The sequence below is a fragment of the Acartia tonsa genome, chromosome 2 (genome assembly GCF_053477335.1).
Source record: "Acartia tonsa isolate MP-2025a chromosome 2, ASM5347733v1, whole genome shotgun sequence".
NCBI classification, from domain to species: Eukaryota; Metazoa; Arthropoda; class Copepoda; order Calanoida; family Acartiidae; genus Acartia; species Acartia tonsa.
In genome coordinates, this window is record NC_137261.1 from 58437512 (window position 1) to 58457729 (window position 20218).

General features: G+C 32.2%; 1 protein-coding gene across 1 annotated transcript in view; it reads right to left on the reverse strand.

The window, feature by feature from the left end:
* Positions 1-20218, reverse strand: part of LOC145312633 (uncharacterized) — a 212198-nt gene that overhangs the window by 9116 nt on the left and 182864 nt on the right. The window contains exon 2 of the mRNA XM_080151894.1: positions 8462-8531. The gene's annotated coding sequence lies outside the window, so the exon portion shown is untranslated. The remainder of the gene's footprint in view (positions 1-8461; positions 8532-20218) is intronic.

A 20218-nucleotide genomic window follows, 5' to 3' on the forward strand; every position in this document is an offset into this window, starting at 1 on the left:
GAAACAATTGTTTAGATCACAATCTGAGAATAGGCTACGATAGAATTATCTCAGATGATAAAACTGATAGCGCACAAAAATTCACTTCTCCTTGGCGAACGGTAGACATCTTTAATATTTCATTGTTTACATTTGAAGGAGAACAGGGTGCCCAAAAATATCTAGTGATCGATCCCCAAATTACTCTAGCGCTAGAACTTAAAGAAAAAAAAAACATTTCGAAAGTCTAATTCCCGAATTATTTTATTACAAAACTAATATTGATAACTTAATGGTATGGTTCACAAATTCTATAAAACCATATTTCCCACTTTTAAACGCTAAAGAAAAAGATGATATGTTACCACTAGAGATTTTCTATTCCTACCAACAATATAATAAATTAATTGTCCCCGAAACTCGCTGTTTACAAAACCATTTTCTGTCTAAAAGCAGTATTCAGACTCATCGTAAAAAACTAGTTAGGGCGCTCGGTGAGCTGGATTTAGTAATACAGTGCGATAGTCTTAAAATCAATGTTTCTTTGGGAGAAAATTTACCCTGTTTTGTGGATCATTTCTCGGTTTCAATCAATAATAAGACTATGGGAATATCACCATTTTCACGCAGATTGGTTAACACCACCCATTTAACCCCGACTAAATGTTCCGAAAATCCAATTTTCTTACATTTGTACCAAGGAAAATTCCTTGGTAATCAAGGGCAGGGTATGCAAATACTAAATGTAAACCAATATCTTATGGATAAACCGATTAGCCTATTTCTATATCATTCTTGGCAAAGCCTAGAAAAAACTAATTTCTCAGAAAGTGCCGAGGAATTATACCTCAGCCAACTTGCCGCAGACTCCAATAATTTTGAAGTAAAAATAACTGACTCCTGGTTTATTCAAACGTATCATAAGGTGGTTGATTTCCTATCCAGTACTTGGTATCATATAGTGCTTGTAGTAGCAGCCATCCTTACAGGAATAGGGTCGTTATTATGCGTCGCTTTTATCATTTACATATTAGCCTGCACCAAAATTCACGCGTACAAAGAAGGAGGTACGAGCGAAACACACGAATTGCGGGATTTTACAAATAATGGGGAAAACTAATCCCCAAAAACGGACGACCTGTATCAAACATATATACCTATAAGATTGTCGTCCCTAAAGGTCGTCTTTGTAAAAATATTTCCTTATTCGGTATAAGGAATTAATGACCCTTAATTTTAAGTTTATTATTTTTGTTTTAGGATATCCCAGGCGGAATTTTTCAAGGGGTTTTCACCACTCCCATGGGGCCGGTCACTCTTCATACCGTCGAGAATATGAAGAGGCACCCTTTTACAATGAAGAGGACTATTATTATGACAGCAATCATGGCTATCCCCAGGGCGGCCCTGAGGAAGCCTACTATGAACCTGATGAAAACAGGTATCAGCCGCGTATAAAACCGCCGCGCAACCCTGAAAACCTCAGTGAACTGCAATGTGTCTCAAGATCGATCCACGTTTACCGCACCGCGAGAAAAGATGTTCCAAAGGAACTCCTTGACTTGCAAGAAAAATTGCGGCAGGCTAAAAACTTAGAGGCCAACGAATATTCCGATAAAGCCAGGCCTAGGGCCAGGCCTCTAATGGAACAAAATAGGGGAGGGGAACCGCAAAAAAATCGGGTGGAATCGCCACCAAAACGTAGTGCCTCACCTGAATTGGAGGTAGTTGCCGTAAAATCTGCCCCAAAAGCGGTAGAAAAACGTCCGCCAACACCAACAGGCAGCGGCGGCCCAGTAGCCAAAAAGGCTAAGGTGGAAATTCAACCGCCTCCATTACCCCCTAAAAAGAAAGAGACATTAGCAGAAAGCAAAAGTGAGCCTAAGGCTTTTTGGGTGACTGCTGAGGAATGGAAAAAAGTCCTATCCTCCACTGTAAAAGAAGCAATGGAGGAAGCTCTTCTCCCCTTCCAGAGAAGTCTGGAATCTAAAATTGCTAGCAATGCTTCATTTGTTGAGAAAGCATATATACAACATGGCAAGCGCCTTATTGAAATTTCCGCAGAATTACTGCGGAACCGCAAAACTTTGCGCGAAAAAATTCGCACTGTCTCTGAGGACTCGACCGTTGAGTTAAAATCACGAATGACTACGGTTATTGAGGCCACTAGTCGACTGTTGGACCAAAACTCTGACAGGGTAATTAAATATATTAATACTCGTTGTAATGTAATGAATGTACCTGGGCAGAATGTGGCGACCATAGAGGCATCTCTTCCCGCTGGGGACGTACCCCGGCCAGATGATGATGGAGTTGAGCTGATCTCTCATTATGGCGGTTCTGAGTGCTCTGATGAGTACAGGCCCACCGATAGAGAAGGCAATCCAGAGGTCCTGGATCCTGCAGAGGAGAACAGTGACACAGAGCTCGATGCTCAAATCAGTGAGCTCTTTCCATCTGGAATTGATCTACCTGTTAATCCGCAGGCTGGCGCTGCCTCCGAAGATCCAGTAGCCACGGCTCCCTGTGAGGGCATGTTGGCCCTCCAGAATGCTGTTGCTCCAGAGCCTCCAGCAGCTCCAGAAAATCCTACTTCCTCAGAACCCAATCCTGTTGATATCGTAGAGAGGGCTATGGCCGCAATCGAAGAACCTGCGAGTACAACATCAACCCGCAGAAGCAGGCGTGCAGGTCAACTGTGAGGGAATATTTCATATTCCCTCAGAGGGGGCAAGTGTGGTATTCACCATCCAAGTTTATGTATCCCCATCCCTGTTCACATTCCTATACTTCTCTGGCTGAGTCAGACCTCCACTTGTAACCGCCACTATACTCCATCCTGCTGTGTTGAGGGCTAGTTGATTGTTGCAGGCCAAAGAGTGAATACGCTTCCTCCCGTCTGCATTCGGTTAGATACAAGCCTATAAGTCTAGGCTGGCGGTATCTATATTTCCCACGTGTTTAAGTACGTCGTTTCTTACCTAATTAAGAAACAGGACGTCCAAGCCTTTAATTGATATCATATTAAATATATCCTATAATAATAATCCCATTAATCTGCCTATTTCTAACCAGTTTTAATTGTTTAATAAATGTGTATTTTTTAGAAATACCTTGTTATATTATTGATATTTAATTGTATCGAAGCTACTCTATACTCGTATTCCAGTCTGTCTGTACATCCCCTCATACGTCACTTTAGAGACTACTGTAATATAATAAACAGCCCAATGTCCCCTTCTTAACTGATTTTATGTAAGTTACAAATTAATATGAAAAGTAAAATAAAAATATGAATGTTTTTCTTTCAGTTTACCCTTCCTACTTTTTTTGCTATTTTAATGTTACTCTTATTTTACTGTAAGACAACAAAAAAAGATTTAAAAAAACTCTTTTGTGTTTCATAAATAAAAGATGAGAGAAAAAGGTTTTAAATATGTATATATTTCTTTTATTAAGAAATACATATGTAATTTTTTATCTGATATTAATATTAGATTGTCTTATTCGTTGGCTAAAAAACATAGTATCAAAACTCATAATTATAATCTACAAAGTGGGCCTTTTTGTTTATCATAAATGAGCATGTACATCAATTTATCTTCTATTGTCTCATCCCTTAAGATCTCGCAAAGAACAGATGTCGTTTACTTTATATAAATTGAGTATTAAGTTTTTTTTGAAGGTTAAGATCTCAATAACTAGTAAACCGATTGGGATCTTTCTCTATAAGCTTCACGGAAGTCCTGTGAGGGTTTTAAGCTATTTCTCTAGCCCTCTTAGTCCCATTAAATACAGAGCCCCTAGATGCTTGTGTCGCTGTCGCAAGTACTTTGATATTTTCAAAACAAAGAAAAGGAAAAAACCTTGAAAAATCCGTCCAATTTCCTTCTTCTATATTTATATTGATTTCCCATTATATTTATCTATCTATCTGTCTGTTTATCCATCCGTCTATCTATCTATCCATCTAATTTCCTTCCTATCTATATTGATTTCATGATTTACCCATCTTGAGGGGGTGTTCCTTTAAATTAACCAATAATATTAACTAAAAACTTTGAAGAAAAGATGTTTTTATAGATCAATCGTTAAAAGTAACCATGGCTGATACATTAATGACATGTTAGTATTCACATATGATGAAATTATATACTACTTTTCCTAATTTTTGTTGGAATATACAAACACCGATTAGAGTGATTTCCTAAGCATTTAAAAAATAGTTGAACTTGAAAACTGAAAACCTATAATTGGTATTTTGAATATCCTTTATTAGCTTTGTTCAAAGTTTTGATAATTCATATTTTCAAGAGATAGGTGCTAGCTATAAGTCTGTCTTTTTAAAAAACGTAAATAAACCAATATGAAGCTTTTCAACAAGCCAAATAATTCCTAAGGAATAAGACATTAGAGTAAAACACTAGAGGGGGAAAGGGGTGAAAAACTGTATTTCCGTATCCCAAATAAACTTGTGCCGACTCTCAATTAGGCCTATGAAAATCAACCAATGGTGTCGGGAATATTAACACAGCCAAGTAGCAGAAAAGAATTTGCTAGAAGACGAAAAAGGTCATTGGAATATTGGGAAAGGTAGTTACATCCATACTATAGATCTGTTAATAAGACGACAAATTAACTTATACCCAAATAATTACGATGACAAAATTATGACTACTAAATATTAAAATTATTGATATAAATATCAAGGATGACAAAATGCATAAAAGCGAAGCACTGAAACGGAAGGACAAACGAACATTAACACTTTCATAGTGTCAGAACTGATTAATCAGAATATGAATGTATTAGAGTCAAAGCAAAATTGTAAGTAAATTTGTTGAAAAACTGCTTGATACAGGATAATGTTCATAGATATACCTACATTTTTAGGACTTGATTAAAGAGTTGCTTCGCTTATAACATTATAATTTGTTGTCCCAGGAATCAATATACTAAATATGAGATCAATCGGATGATTAGATCACATAAAAATTTGTTGTCAAAAAAGAAAAAAAAATCAACATGTTTAAAATGGACATACGGACATTTTGGTAATGATTAAAGAGTTGCTACGCTTTCTAAATCGTACCTAACTACTAAAGGAATCACCATGCAAAGTTTGAAATTGATAGAACAATTCTAACATGCCTAAATTAACGAAAAAAGCTATCCGTTACGGACGGACCGACCCTAATTTTAGAAAAACTTCGCTTTTAAAGATGAAATGACTAACTGATTTTCATATCATCTCAATGTCAAACAAATATAAATATTTCAATAACGGATTTATAAGATCATTTCCTATAGTGGGGAAAGGAAGTCATAGGTTACTGCAAGATAATTTTTCTTCTAACTAATTAAATATTAATGTTATATTATAAGGTCTTTATAAGATGTAATGAAGGACGGAAAAATAGCTTTGAAACCGTTCTAAGCTCTAAATCTAAAAATAATATAGCCTAAAACCACCACAAGACCACCACAAGATCCTAAAATTGAGACCTCAATCTGTTCAGTAATTATTGAAATATCAAGCTACAGATGAAAAATACTTACTACTTTATATAAATTAGCCATTTATTTTGTGTTTTGGGAAAATAAAGGAGGTAGATCAATTTATCTTACACATATATAACCTTTTAGCCCTGTTTCATATATTCAAAATTCTCAAAACCTTAAAGTGGTATTATAATGATTTATTAAGGAGGGAAAGACAATGAAATAAAATTAATTTACTTACTCCCAAAAATTTGCCCATATTTTTGTCTTTTTTTTATAATTTATAATTTTTTTATTTAACAACTTTCTGGCATTGCAATTAAACTTTGTAAATAGATAAAAAGGTAATATTTTGCAGCGGGGATATAAATTGGACTTTGACCAGTTTAAAACCTAAAACTTGTAAACATAGACGTCCAGGGGTTGGGGTCAAGGAGTGTTTACAACCCCTTAAACTTTGAATACCCTTATTTTACCCCTCTCAATATTATAAAACTTAGATTAGATTACCCCATCAAACCTTTGAAACCTCCATTTATCCCCCCCTTTAAAAAAGCTTGGACGTCCCTGATTGAAAAAGGTATCTACTTAGGTTCGAATGAATGAAATAAATGAGTTTCAAATTCAAGAAAGTCATAGTAACATAAATATTCTTTCAGGACAGACAGACAGACAAACATATAATATATATATATATATAAGACAGACATACAGACAAACAAACAAAAATACTTCCAAGACAGAAAGGCAGACAGACAAACAGACATGCATAAAAGACAGCCAAACAAACAAAAACACTTACAAGACAGACAGACAAACATGCAGAAAGACAGACAGACAGACAAACATGCTTATACTTGTTGATGTAAATGTATCGATGACAACAAACATAGCATGATAGACAAAAATTTCAAGTGTTGTGACATTGTAACTTAAAATCTAACAAACGGCAATAAAGAACAGCTATTAGTTCAAATGATGTCATAACTAAAGTACAATATTCTAATTTTTATTATTAATTAAGATTACTATTTTAAGGGATAAAATTATCCATACTGAATATATTTTGTCGTTTTGTCGGGATACCCGCAATTTTTAGGATCATTACGCATAATCATTGTATATATTGTACACAGGGATAAGTGCTATGGCAATGATTGATAAACAAACATTCTCCAAGGTTTTTTATATGTCTTTGCTATTAGAGTAAAACACTAAAGGGAGAAAGGGTAAAAAAATCGCAACCAGCTTGTGCAACCTTTCTATTGGGTCATTGAAGATCAACCAATGGAGTCGCTTGTATTAACACAGGCAAGTAGCAGAAAATATTTTAGAAGCAGACGAAAAGGGTCTTTGAAATAGTAAGGTAGGTAGCTGTTTGTATATACATCTATTCTACAGATCTGTTTCTTTGCTGATATAAATGAATGGGGGGAGTTTGGGTTGAGTATTTATTTAAACGCCGTTGTTCTCTCCCTCCCTGATATTAAACCATTTCGTTTATCTTTCAGACACATCAAGAGCCTTAACGTTCTTTTGTTACTACTTAATCTAACATTTTTTTGGAATTTGAACTAAACTTAGATATTACATCATTCTGTCAATGGTGCACTAACTTAGATTTTAAAGATATTTGACATTTTCTTTGCATTTAAACTAAACTTAGACATCAAATAAATATGTCTAGTAGTAGTGTAGTAGTCTATATCTAAAAGAAATATAATAAATATGAAAAATATTTGGGGTTTATGAACTGAAAACTGAAAACTACAAAAATCTAAACAGTTGTTTACGAGATATTAAATCGCAACATAGATACATAAAAACTTAAGTCAACAATTATTTTTTATTAATTTTGTATGAACGTCAAAAGACCCAAATCACCATTCCCTTTTGCCTAACCTTCTGTGGGTCGTGTGGGGTAGGTTCGGGGCTAGAGCGTGGCACACGATTATGATCCTACATTAACATCCAAGCTAATAACCCAGCAGGGATAGGTTTTAACAAGAAAATTTGTATGATCTCTAAATTTGTTAAATCTTGGTGCATAATAGTTCTATCGCATCGTAATATAGGCAACTTTCCGCGGTAATTAAAATATTTTTTTTTCTAAAAAAATAAAACTAGTTTTGTTAGCCTCGAAAATCAGTTGATCCAGCGGTTATTAATCGGTTTCGCAGCCATACTAGAAAAACTATTGTCAAACAACTTTGGTTAAGCAAAAATAATCTTGAAATAGAAGAAATTTTGTGCCTGAGAAGATAATGGAGGTAAAATAGTTTTCTTCATACGAAATACTCCTTTAATATTTTTTTAGGAAACTTATCCTTTTCATCCATAAAAGTATTTTAGGTTTTCAACACATTTTTAAATGGATGTCTATATGAGGAATAGATAGATAGAAAAATATACTTGAATATCTATCTATCTATTCATCTATCTATCTATCTATCTATCTATCTATCTATCTATTCATCTATCTATCTATCTATCTATCTATCTATCTATCTATCTATCTATCTATCTATCTATCTATCTATCTATCTATCTATCTATCTATCTATCTATCTATCTTTCTATCTATCTATCTATCTATCTATCTATCTATCTATCTATCTATCTATCTATCTATCTATCTATCTATATATCTATCTATCTATCTATCTATCTATCTATCTATCTATCTATCTATCTATCTATCTATCTATCTATCTATCTATCTATCTATCTATCTATCTATCTATCTATCTATCTATCTATCTATCTATCTATCTATCTATCTATCTATCTATCTATATATCTATCTATCTATCTATCTATCTATCTATCTATCTATCTATCTATCTATCTATCTATCTATCTATCTATCTATCTATCTATCTATATATCTATCTATCTATCTATCTATCTATCTATCTATCTATCTATCTATCTATCTATCTATCTATCTATCTATCTATCTATCTATCTAACTACTAACCTGACTTATAAGATGCGAAGCTTCTCTACAAAGGCCAGATTCCTCCCATAACTTCTTCATTCAGACTTATCTGAAATAATTTCAAAGATTAATTATAGAATAGTCATTTATTGCATCGTATTATAGACAGCTTTCCACGAATATTAAATGAAAAATAATAAGGTTCAAACCAGTGATGTTAGCCCCGATGGAACGAAGTAAGTTTTTGTATCAACCAATCATGATCAGTGAATTTATAAAACTTTGGGTACCAATATAATCTACATTCCAATGTCCCCTCCCTCCCTTAATCCTATTATATAAAGCAGTAAGAATTTTTGTCTATTTTTTAGGCTAATTTTCTGCCCTTCTATATCACATCGAATAAATAGCTCTTCCATATCCCTTCGAATAAAGAGCCCCTAAATGCTAGGGGTGCAGACGCTAGTAATAAATATAAAGTGGGTTTGTTATTATTAAAAGCGAAGCTTTTCTATAATTAGGGTCGGTCCGTCCGCCTGTCCGAGACAAAACTTTTTAAACAATAATTGTAATCTACATAAGGGGTGATTTTATGTATTATCATATGATAAGTATATCAATTTATCAGGAATTGTCTTATCCCTTTAGATCCCAGGTTTATTTGACAGACACTAGAAGTAGGCTTTAAAAGGGTATTTTAACTATTTAGCATCATTTTAAAAAGAGCGTATAGATAAAATGTCAACCATGACCACTTGTATGTTGTGTCATATAGTCGATGTAAACGATTGCCATTATATAGAATGCTGACAAAGTTTAATATGCCACAATGGATTTATTATTTCTTGGATATTACACCAGATTTTAATGTTCTTTATAGAAGGCAGCTAAAAAATCGATGCACTTCCCATCCACCCCCTTTCCCATATTCTCATATTGGATGAAAGAACTGGCCAAAACATTATGTTTTATGTTAGCAACCTAAATTAACGAAAAATTTTCCCCTGACATAATATCCACTATATTTTATATCCATTTATTTTATATCTTTGAAAAACAATATATCCAGAACGCTATTTGCTTTTCAGTGAAGCTTTTATTAGCATGTTTGTATAAATTCTTGTTTAAAATTGCAATAAAATGTTAACAATGGAACAACTTTTTTATATTTAATCTTAATGTTTGTTGGGGATTATAATCAAGGATCAATAAAAATATTCTAGAAAAAAAAGATTCCTAAAGTGTAGCCCTGCGGGACACCAATTTTCTGTATGTCTTAAAAAAACAATCTTAATGCAGGGAGGTAGGGGACATTGTCCTGTTTATTACACTAGTCCCCAAAGTTTTATAAAAAAAAACGTTGCTTAACAACTCTAGGTACTTTTTGACATTGATTGGTTGGTTCATTAAGTTGAGTGTTTAAACGTTTCGACCACAAATTGTAATTTACAGAGATATTTTTGTATTTAATTATTTGGGATGTATATCATCAAATTCTCCCTTCTCTGTTAATCTTAAAGTAATTGGATAGTTCCATCCTTAAATGTTCTTTTTTGTTTTCTTTTAAGAATTCAACTCACCTTTCCTGATTAAAAGAGGATAAAAGTTAATCATGTTTTCTTTCTTAAACTCTTTTATTTAACAACACAAAAATTGCTCCCGGATTAGTAAATTAAACAAGGATGACAACATCCAAAAAAGCCAACCTCTAAAATCAGAAAGAAGGACAAACAAACAAAAACTCCTACAGATTGTCAGAACATTGATTTGTAAGTCTAATCAAAATTGTAAGTTAAAAGTTTTTAAAAAATACAGGATACAGTAAAGGGACATATTTTAATTTTTAGGATTTGATTAAAGACATGTCTCGCTTAGAATAAAAATATGCTTTTAGAAAGTTAATAAAAAATTATTTTAAGACCCATAATAAGACAATGGACAATAAATAATTTATGTACATCCCCAATGATGATAAACAAACTTACCCCTCATAGACTAAACGTATTGGCAAAAAAGTTGGACAATGGTAGTTTGTATCAACCAATCAAGATTTACTTAAAAGTACCCAAAGTTGTTAAGCTATCAAATAGGATAATGTGCTTTTAAAACTTTGGGTACCAGTAAACTTTTAAAGTCAAATGTCCCCTCCCTCCGTTGTAAAGTGGAACATAAAGGAAATTTGAATAAATTAGGTGAAATTTAAATACTCTTTATTTGCAAAATTAATTATCATGTTAACATGCAGTTTCCCAAATAGCGATTGTGAGACCTAAATTAAACCCCTCTCACCTCCTCCGATTTTAGTTCGAAAAGAAAGTATAATTTACTATCAACTGCACGTCTTGATTCTGGAAGCTCTTTATTTAAAGGAGGATGGAGGTAGCAGAAAAATGGCCAAAAACCATCCCAATACTTAAATCTAAAAAAAATACTTACGACTATTCAAAGAATTATTTGAAGCTTTTCTACTCAATGAAGTTTTGTTCGCCCTTAGAGGCCTAAGGCCCGGAATAACAAAACTGGTATTAGTTTATGCTTTTATTTCGATAATTGTGCAAGATTGTCTTTAATACGATGCTATACATGACTTTTCAGTAAGACTGAGATGTGCTTATACTGCGGCTATTAATTAAGGGAGTAGTTAAGGTTGGTCCAATCGCTATAGCAGGAATCATACTTGTTAACATATGTGCGTTTAAAAGTCTCATTGTTTTAACTTAACAAGTTGCCCAGGGGTTGAAAAACAACTAAAATCTATTAGAAATAGAGATTTAAATAAAATTGTAATTTTTTTTCTCCAACAAACCAAACTCTTTTAGTATGCTGTAATAGTTACTTATACAGCTGTCTGCAAATATTAAAATAAAAATTATAAGCTTAATTTTTGGTTTTATAATATTCTTTTAATATTGGTGGAAAATTGTTTGTAATACGATGCAATACATAAGTTTTCTAAATGGCTGAGAACCAGTTCTAATCCAGCGGAAATTAACCGTTTTCGAAGCCATATTAGAAATGATATTATCAAATAATATCAGTATTAAAGCAGCAAACATGAAATTGTAATTAAATTCTAACTTATTTTGAAACAGTTTTGCACAGGATTCCCAGTGCAGAATTAGGTAAACATTACTAAGGGTATGGTGACAAGGCAAGAAGGTCCCCAAAGTTTATTAAAAACAATCTAACAATTATTGGCTTAAGAAATTTGGGTACTTTATAAAATCTAGTATCCAAACTTCACTAGAGATTTAAAACTACAGGGGAGGTAATTTTGCATGTTATAATTGGGGGGTGTAAATCAATTTATCGTCCATTGTCTTATCCCTTAATATCCCTAGTATGCGGGACACATATTCAGTGCCGTATTGTGTTACATTAATAATTGAGATAGTAAATATTCAACAGAGAAACAGAAAAATAGCCTTAAACCTTCTACAGATAAACTTAATGTACATTCGTACATACATTCCGATTCTTTAGTATGTATGTTTTCTTTCTATACCTTTTCTATTCATTTTCTATTCATTTTCTTTTTTTTTCTATCCATTTTTTATCTAGTTCCTATCCATTTTCTATCCATTTTTCTATAAATTTTCTATCTATTTTCTATCCATTTTCTATCCATTTCCTATATACTTTCTATCCATTTACTATCCATATTTTATACATTTTCAATTAATTTTCTATCCATTTTCTAACCATTTTCTATCCATTTCTCTATCCATTGTATATCCATTTTTTATTCAGTTCCTATCCATTTTATTTCATTTTCCAGGGATCGGAAGCCTCACGTAAGCCGCGTGTAAGCCTCAGTGAAATCGTGATTTTATCACTATAAAATTCAGCTGGATGTATAAAACGGCTCTTTAGCAGACAATCCTTCTTTCTTAAATTTTTTTTTTCTGCTCACAAGCAGGTTTAAAACTGAGGCTTATGCGCGGCTTACGTGAGGCTTCCGATCCCTGTCATTTTCTATTCATTTTTTATCTATTTTCTATCCATTTTCTATCCATTTTCTATCCATTTTCTATCCATTTTCTATCCATTGTCTATCCATTTTCTATCCATTTTCTATCCATTTTCTATCCATTTCTCTATCCATTTTCTATCCATATTTTATCCATTTTATATCTATTTTTTATCCATTTTCCATCCATTATTATCTAGTATCTCCATATTGTTGGCTGAGATTGAAATTATGACATTGACAAGATGACATTTCTGCATAGGGGAAACATCACAGAAAAATATTACTAGAAAAAAATGCAGTGATCTAAAGGGTTAAGATAATGACCGATAAATTGATGTTCTTCACCAATGACGATACACAAAATTACCCTTTTTCAAGTTACAATTAGTGGTTGAAACTTTTGGACACTTAACTAAATGAACCAACCAATTAAAATTCAATAAAATCCCCAAGGTTGTTACCCATTCTTAGGAGGTTTTTTTCTATAAGGGGAGGGTATCCTGCTGAACCTTTAGAGAAAAGAAGATCCACATTGGTCCAACGGTCAGTTAGATCTTTTAGTACAAAGATACTTACAGAAAGACATACTGTTACTTTTAGAAAAGGATTTAATTTTGTGAACTGTTTAATTTTGACAATTTACTCGTTTTACCCCGATCAGTGTAAAACATTAGAGAAAGAAGGGGTTGAATAACTATTCCCATCCCAAAGACAATGTGGTCTTTGACAATCAGCCAATAATATCAGAAATATTATCATAGATGAAAAAGGTCCTTGGAAAAGGGAAGCAGAAAGTTATCTGTATATACATCTATACTATAGATCTATCGTACCCCGCATACTATCTAGATATTATTTTTCTATGACTAAAGAAGTAAAGCAAATGGTGTGTGCTTAAGCATAAGTGTATAATGGATATAATATACGTGGATATTATGACAAGAGAAATTATTTGGCTAATATGGACCTTATTTAATGGTTAGTTAGTTCATTCAGTAAAGGCGAGTGGATGAATTTAACAAAAAGAAAAACTAATAGAACTAAATAAGCATAAATTCGAGATAATAATCTTTTAAGAAGGAGTGTTTTATTTCGTAGCGAAGCTTCTCTTTAATATAGTATGCCTTTATATAAGGCAAACAGGGTAAATTTGTTAGTTATAATTGTCATACCGATTTAAACATCTCGTTTATTTAATTTACATTACATGAAAACTTTTTTTAATTAGAAGTTTAAGATATTGATTTTTATGACTACAAGGCAAAAATTTGTAACCTGTAGCTCCTATTTGATCATATATTTATTATTATGCACTGAGGTAATTCTTTTAATTTTCAAGTTGCTTAGTCTATGGCAATATTAAGTACTTTATTTTCAATTTAAGTAACTTCATGGTTAGTTTAGCTTCGCTTTTGCGAATGTTGTCATCCTTGTTTACTTAAAATGTATTTAAACTAGTGTTAAAACCACCAATAAACATCGGGGAATAAACAAAGAAATTAAAGTTGTTATTTAATTGGTAAGTGTGCCCCCCCCCCCCCTAAACTAAGGGAGTGCTTATCTGATAATTAGATTTTTAAAGAGGCGAATCTACTCTATAAACGTAATGTTTTTAATATTGCGTCCTGGAGATACGGAAAGTGTAATGTGTGACGTCATATAAATACGTCTTAAAGGAAGGATAAGAGGAGGAGTGGGAAAGGAAACGCCCAAAAAACATATGGATTTATTTTTATGAGGTCACATTTGACACTTTCCGTATCTCCCAGCGTCCATAGTATCCAAAAGAGGATAAATAGTAATAAAATAGCATCAAACCATCCCAGGATCTTTGTAAAGCTTCCAGAAAATGGAGATCTCAAACGGTTCAGCTAACAACGTTATCTTATAGAACTAAAAATTTATAATAAAAAGGAGAAAAAAAGTTGGGGGGGGGAGGGGGTAATTTTTTACACAGGTGATTTATCTTGGGAGGTTGATGGTACAGTTATAAACCTTCCCAGGAACAATGAGAAGCAACCTTGTAAAGAAAAACCATATCGATTCAGCGTTTAGCGAGATCCTTCGCTACAGACAAAAAAGCTTACTACTTTATGATAGGATTATTGCTGTACTACTTATTAACATAATTATACTAGTTAATGCTGAAATGTGTCTAAAAATTTCTTTTGAAAATTTAACACTTTGATTCAAAAAAAGGGAGAAAACTTAATCTTATATAAAGTCTGTATTTCAAGTCACAAATCATCACAATTTTTTTACAGTTTGACTTCGAAACCTATACTATCCAATGGATTAGAACCGGTTTTCAGCCATACTGAAATATTATGTATAGCATTATATTACAGATATTTTTATACGATTACTAAAATAAAAGTCGTAGCACCAATACCAGTTTTGGGCCTAATAAATTTTCATTTTAATATCCGCGAAAAGCTGTCTTTAATACGTTAAGATAAATCAAGGGGAGGGGATATTGGAATGTAAATTTTACTGGTATCCAAAGTTTTATATACACTTATTTGTTGGCTTGAAAACTTTGGGTACTTTTACCAAATCTTGATTTTTCTTTCAAACTAGAACTGTTCAATCTTTTCAACCAATAATTATAATCTCCAGAAAGGGTAACTTTTGTTAATTGCAATTGGCGATGTATATCAATATATTGTCAATCGTCGTATCACTTATGATCATTGGGGTATAGTCCCTTTCGTGGCAACGCTCCTTAAGAGGCAATTCTACGTTTTTTTCACAGTAGCTTTTCTTCTATTTCTAGCCTCCAATTACCTAACCCAATATAACCAAACCTAACCTAAAATAACCTATCAAAAGCCATTTTAGAAATACGACTCTTAAGGGGCGTTGCCACGAAAGGGACTCTTCTCGATCATTGAATTTTATTTCATAGGTCAGATTCTTAAACCTAAAGTCTAGGATTTGTGACTTAGTCTTGTAATAAGTGCATCCTCTTTTTTTGTTGATAAAGACCACTTTTAAACACACATACATTATCATTTCTCATATGTCAACAAAAAAAGTAAAAAACAACATGTTTTTGTAAAACTTCAAAATTTTTATAAGAATTATTTAATGCATCGTATTATAGACAGCTTTCCACGGACATTAATATTAAAAATTTGCGATTATAACCAGTTTTGTTCGCCCCAACGGTCCAAAGGCCCCGTATGATTAAACTGATATTAATCTTAAGATTTTTATTTTCGTGGAAAATTGTCTTGATACGATGCTATACACAGATTTTCATCTGGTTCAAATCCAGCCATACTGTAATAGTTATTTCTCGCATCGTATTATGAACAGCTTTCCGCGGATATAGAATGTACAATTATAAGATTAAAACCAGATTTTTTGGCCCCGAGGTGCCGAAGTCACAGGCTAAAAAAACTGGTTTTAATCTTATGATTGTACATTTCTATATTCGTAGAAAGCTGGATATAATACGATGCTAGACATAGTTTTTTTTCGTATGGATGAGAACCGTTTCCTATCCACCGGATTTGAATGAATACAAGAATAGTTATTTCTCGTATCGTATTATAAACGGCTTTCCGCGGATATAGAATGTACAATTATAAGATTAAAACTAGTTTTTTTTATCCCCGAGGTGCCGGAGGCACCGGCTAAAAAAACTGGTTTTAATCTTATGATTGTACATTTCTATATTCGAAGAAAACTGGATATAATACGATGCTAGACATAGTTTTTTCGTATGGATGAGAACCGGTTCCTATCCACCGGATTCGAATGAATACGAGAAAATGTTTTACTTTTATTTTCTATATATTGTAAGCGTAATGGATTTAAATGTTAAAATCATAAAAGGTATGTATATCCAAAATGTAACAATTTATTTACATTGTTGTAACGCTATATGTGAGAAAAACTTTTGACAGTTTATGAAAAGTTATTGCGCGAACCTAATGTCTCTCAATTCATCAGACCTTTCAACAATGAAGGATAGAAAACTTGTTTTTGCGTTGAAGTAAATAAAAAAGTAGCAGAATGCCTGTTTGTCTGTCGTTCATCTGTCTAAATGTTCATTTGTTTATCTGTCTATTTGTTTATCTGTCTCTCTGTCTATTTTTATATCTGTCTATTTGTCTATCAGTCTCATTGTCTATATGTCTAACTGTCTTTTTGTCTATCTGTCTGTTTGTCTATCTGCCTCTTTGACTATTTGTCTATCTGTCTATCTGTCTATTTTTATGTCTGTTTTTTCGTCTATCTGTCTATTTGTCTATCTGTCTATCAGTCTATCTGGCTGTTTGTCTATCTGTCTGTTTGTCTATCTGTCTATTTGTCTATCTGTCTGTCTATATATCTGTCTATTTGTCTATCTGTCCATCTGTCTATTTGTCTATCTGTATGTCTGTTTTCCCCTATATAAAAAAGCATATTGAATTTAAAAATACCTAATACAAATGAATAAAAATTTAGCAACTTTAAATAAACGTCAAAAAGAAATAAAGAAAAAATGGTTGGCAAATTGCAGCTCTAAGTTGAGATGGTCTTTTGCCGTATTCCGACATTTTTCAAAAAAAAGTTTTGCAATATCTTTAAAATGTAGTAGTTACTCTATAATTTGGTCCTTTTTTGTTTCAAAGGCAATGGCCAATAAATTGATTCACATCCCTAACTGTGATACACAAAATTACCACTTCTGTAGATAACAATGGGTTATTGAAAAGTTTAAACACTCAATTTTATGAACCTACTAATCAAAATCCAAAGTTGGTTGAAATTTAAATCAGGGGAAAGTTTATGCTATTTTTCATCCCCTAAGAATAAAGAGTTCCTAGATGGCGAAGCTACTAGTTATATAGAATAAAAAATAAAATTTAAAAAATTAAACTAACACTTAAATAACAATAGGTAGAAAAACAGATTTAGCTAATTGGTACACTTGTACCTGTTAGTATTTGTAGCTGATATTCAATCAACATTTAGATATAGTCATTAGAATTCAGACCTAAAGAAACAAACAAAGAATAACTATCTATTTTACCCTTATTTTTAATTCATTTCAAAATAAGTATTTTCATTGCAAAATTATATATATTAGAAATTACAACTTAAATTTTGTCGATATAAATGCGCCAAGTCTAACGCGAAACCTATCGTTGCAAAATGAATGGAAGAGTGTGTAAAAATGGTTTTGCTAGCCTGTAAAACTCATTTTCCAGATAACGAACCCAACTTTTTATCTATTTATGTGTGGTTTTTAATTAGGTCTGTATATCTGTCGTTCATTTTAATGGATATAGGATATACGTGGATATATTGACAGGGGAAAACAATTTAGATTGCTAATATTTAACTGATTTATTGGTCAGTTATTTTATCTATAAAGGAGGGGATGGGATAAAGTAGGTTGATGGTGGATATCGTAGCCAACTGCGAGCATGATTTTATTAGATTACGTGAAAATCTGGTGCAACATCCAAGTAATAATACATCGATTGTCGTAGATTTTACACACACAACGAAAAAAATAAATAGATTTTATAGATTTTGAAGAAAAAAAAGACATGTTTTAAAGCAGGGGAGAATGAAACTTCAGACTGCAAATTATACTTGTTCCCAAAGTTTTTAAATCTATGATATCTCATTCGTTGGATCAAAAATTTGCAAATATTTTCTAAGGTGAACAAAAATGTTTCATAAATAGTTTTACCTTTTTTACATTCAGAAAAAGCCCTTACCTATAAAAAATACAACAAATTGAATATAATCACATACAAGTTGGGTACTAATGATGTTTTTTATTTACAAGACAATAACACGCTATTTAAAGAAACTTTATAGAGACAAAAGTGGTCTTCTAAGATTAAAATTCCTATAACATTAATTTAAATTCAGTAAGATTTCAATTACCGTTATAAAATAACTTTTCTCGTATTCATTTGAATCCGGTGGATAGGAACCGGTTCTCATGAATACGAAAAAACAATGTCTAGCATCGTATTATATCCAGTTTTCTACGAATATAGAAATGTACAATTATAAGATTAAAACCAGTTTTTTTAGCCGGTGCCTTCGGCAACTCGGGGCTAAAAAAACTAGTTTTAATCTTATAATTGTACATTCTATATCCGCGATAAGCCGTTTATAATACGATGCGATAAATAACTAATCTAACACCTAATTTTTTGCCATACACTAAAACAAAACCAACGTTTATTTTTTTATGTTTATTGAATTTAGTTAATATATTTTATTAGCTATTTAATTTTTGTCTAGAAACTTTTTTTTATCGTTATCCTTTAAGAATCACAAACAATCAATACTTTGATTATTTAACCGTTTTCAAGAAGACCCAAATATTTGAGGGCATATGCAACCCCCTACTCCAACTCTTATTATCCAACAAGTGTAGATATTTTAATGTCTTTAGCTATGATGCATATTTGTTTAATTAGCTTAATTGGAAAAACACTGCACAAATGAGAAAGAAATTATTAAATATGTTTTTATTTGAGATATACTCATTAGTTTTTATCACATTTTAACTTTACACAATAAAATATGTGTCAAGAATTTCAAGGATCTGAAGGGATAAGACAATGGTCGATAATTTGATGTACATCCCCATTGATGATACCAAAAATTATCCCTTCTGTAGATTAAAATTAGTGGTTGAAACGTTTAAACACTTAACTTAATAAAGGTAAAAATCAATATTAACTGAAGTCCCCAAAGTTGTTGAGCCAACGAATAAGAAAACGTTATTATAAAACCTTGGGGACTAGTGTAATAAATAACTCATTGTCCTTTCTCTCTCTCTCTCTCTGCATGAAACTGTAGGAATTCAGGATTAGAACAATAGACGATAAAATGATCGTTGATGGGAAACAATTCAATTGGTGCTGGCAAATATTGGTGTAAAGTCATGGTTATTTAATAATGTAATTCGCATGTACATCCCCAATGATGAGTTTTAAGCCAACTAATGCTTATATAAAACTTTACAGATAGACATACGAACAAGTCTAACAAAAACCTTGCTACGCTCTTAAAAACTAAAATGATGGCAATATTAAAAACGGCTTTCAACGAACTTGAGCGTTGGCCTTATAATTCAGGGAGTAAAAGGATTACTTAAAAATATAAAAAAAAAGTTTTCACATATTATAATAATGGCATGGTATTTACATCAACAGTATAAGATAAAATAAGCAAAACCCCAAAACATATAATAATATTTTATGTAAAGTTTTTTTATCTATAGATTTTGATTTCAATAACTGAGGAAAATATGAACAGATTGAGTTCTCCATTCTAAACAAGCCATGTTTTAGGATATATTTTCTCTATCCCTTCGATAACAAAGCTTCTAGATGTTATGGGAGTAGCCGCTAAAAACATAGAGTAGTAAGGTTTTCTGTTGTCTGAAGCTTATAATCTCAGCTCCTTGATTCCTGACTTGATATTCTGACCAAAGTAAATTTAAAATTGACTGTTTAAGTTAATATACATAAAACACAGCGTGTTTCTATTATCTTGATAATCTTCCTCGATTCAGACTGTCTTAAGGGATAAGACATACATCACCAATGATGATAAACAAATTTCCTTTTCTGTGGGTTAAAATTATAGTTTGAAAAGTTAGGAAATTTAACAGAAAAACCCAAAGTTTTAAAGCCAACGAATAAGATAAAACGTTGGGTACCAGTGTAACTAAAAGTTTAAGTATAGTTCAATATGAATTTGTAAATATTTATCTGAAGCTCTTTCGAATTGTATAAATGTCTTGGGGTGGTTTTAGGCTATTTTTTTGACTTCCCCTACATTCCCCTAGAGGA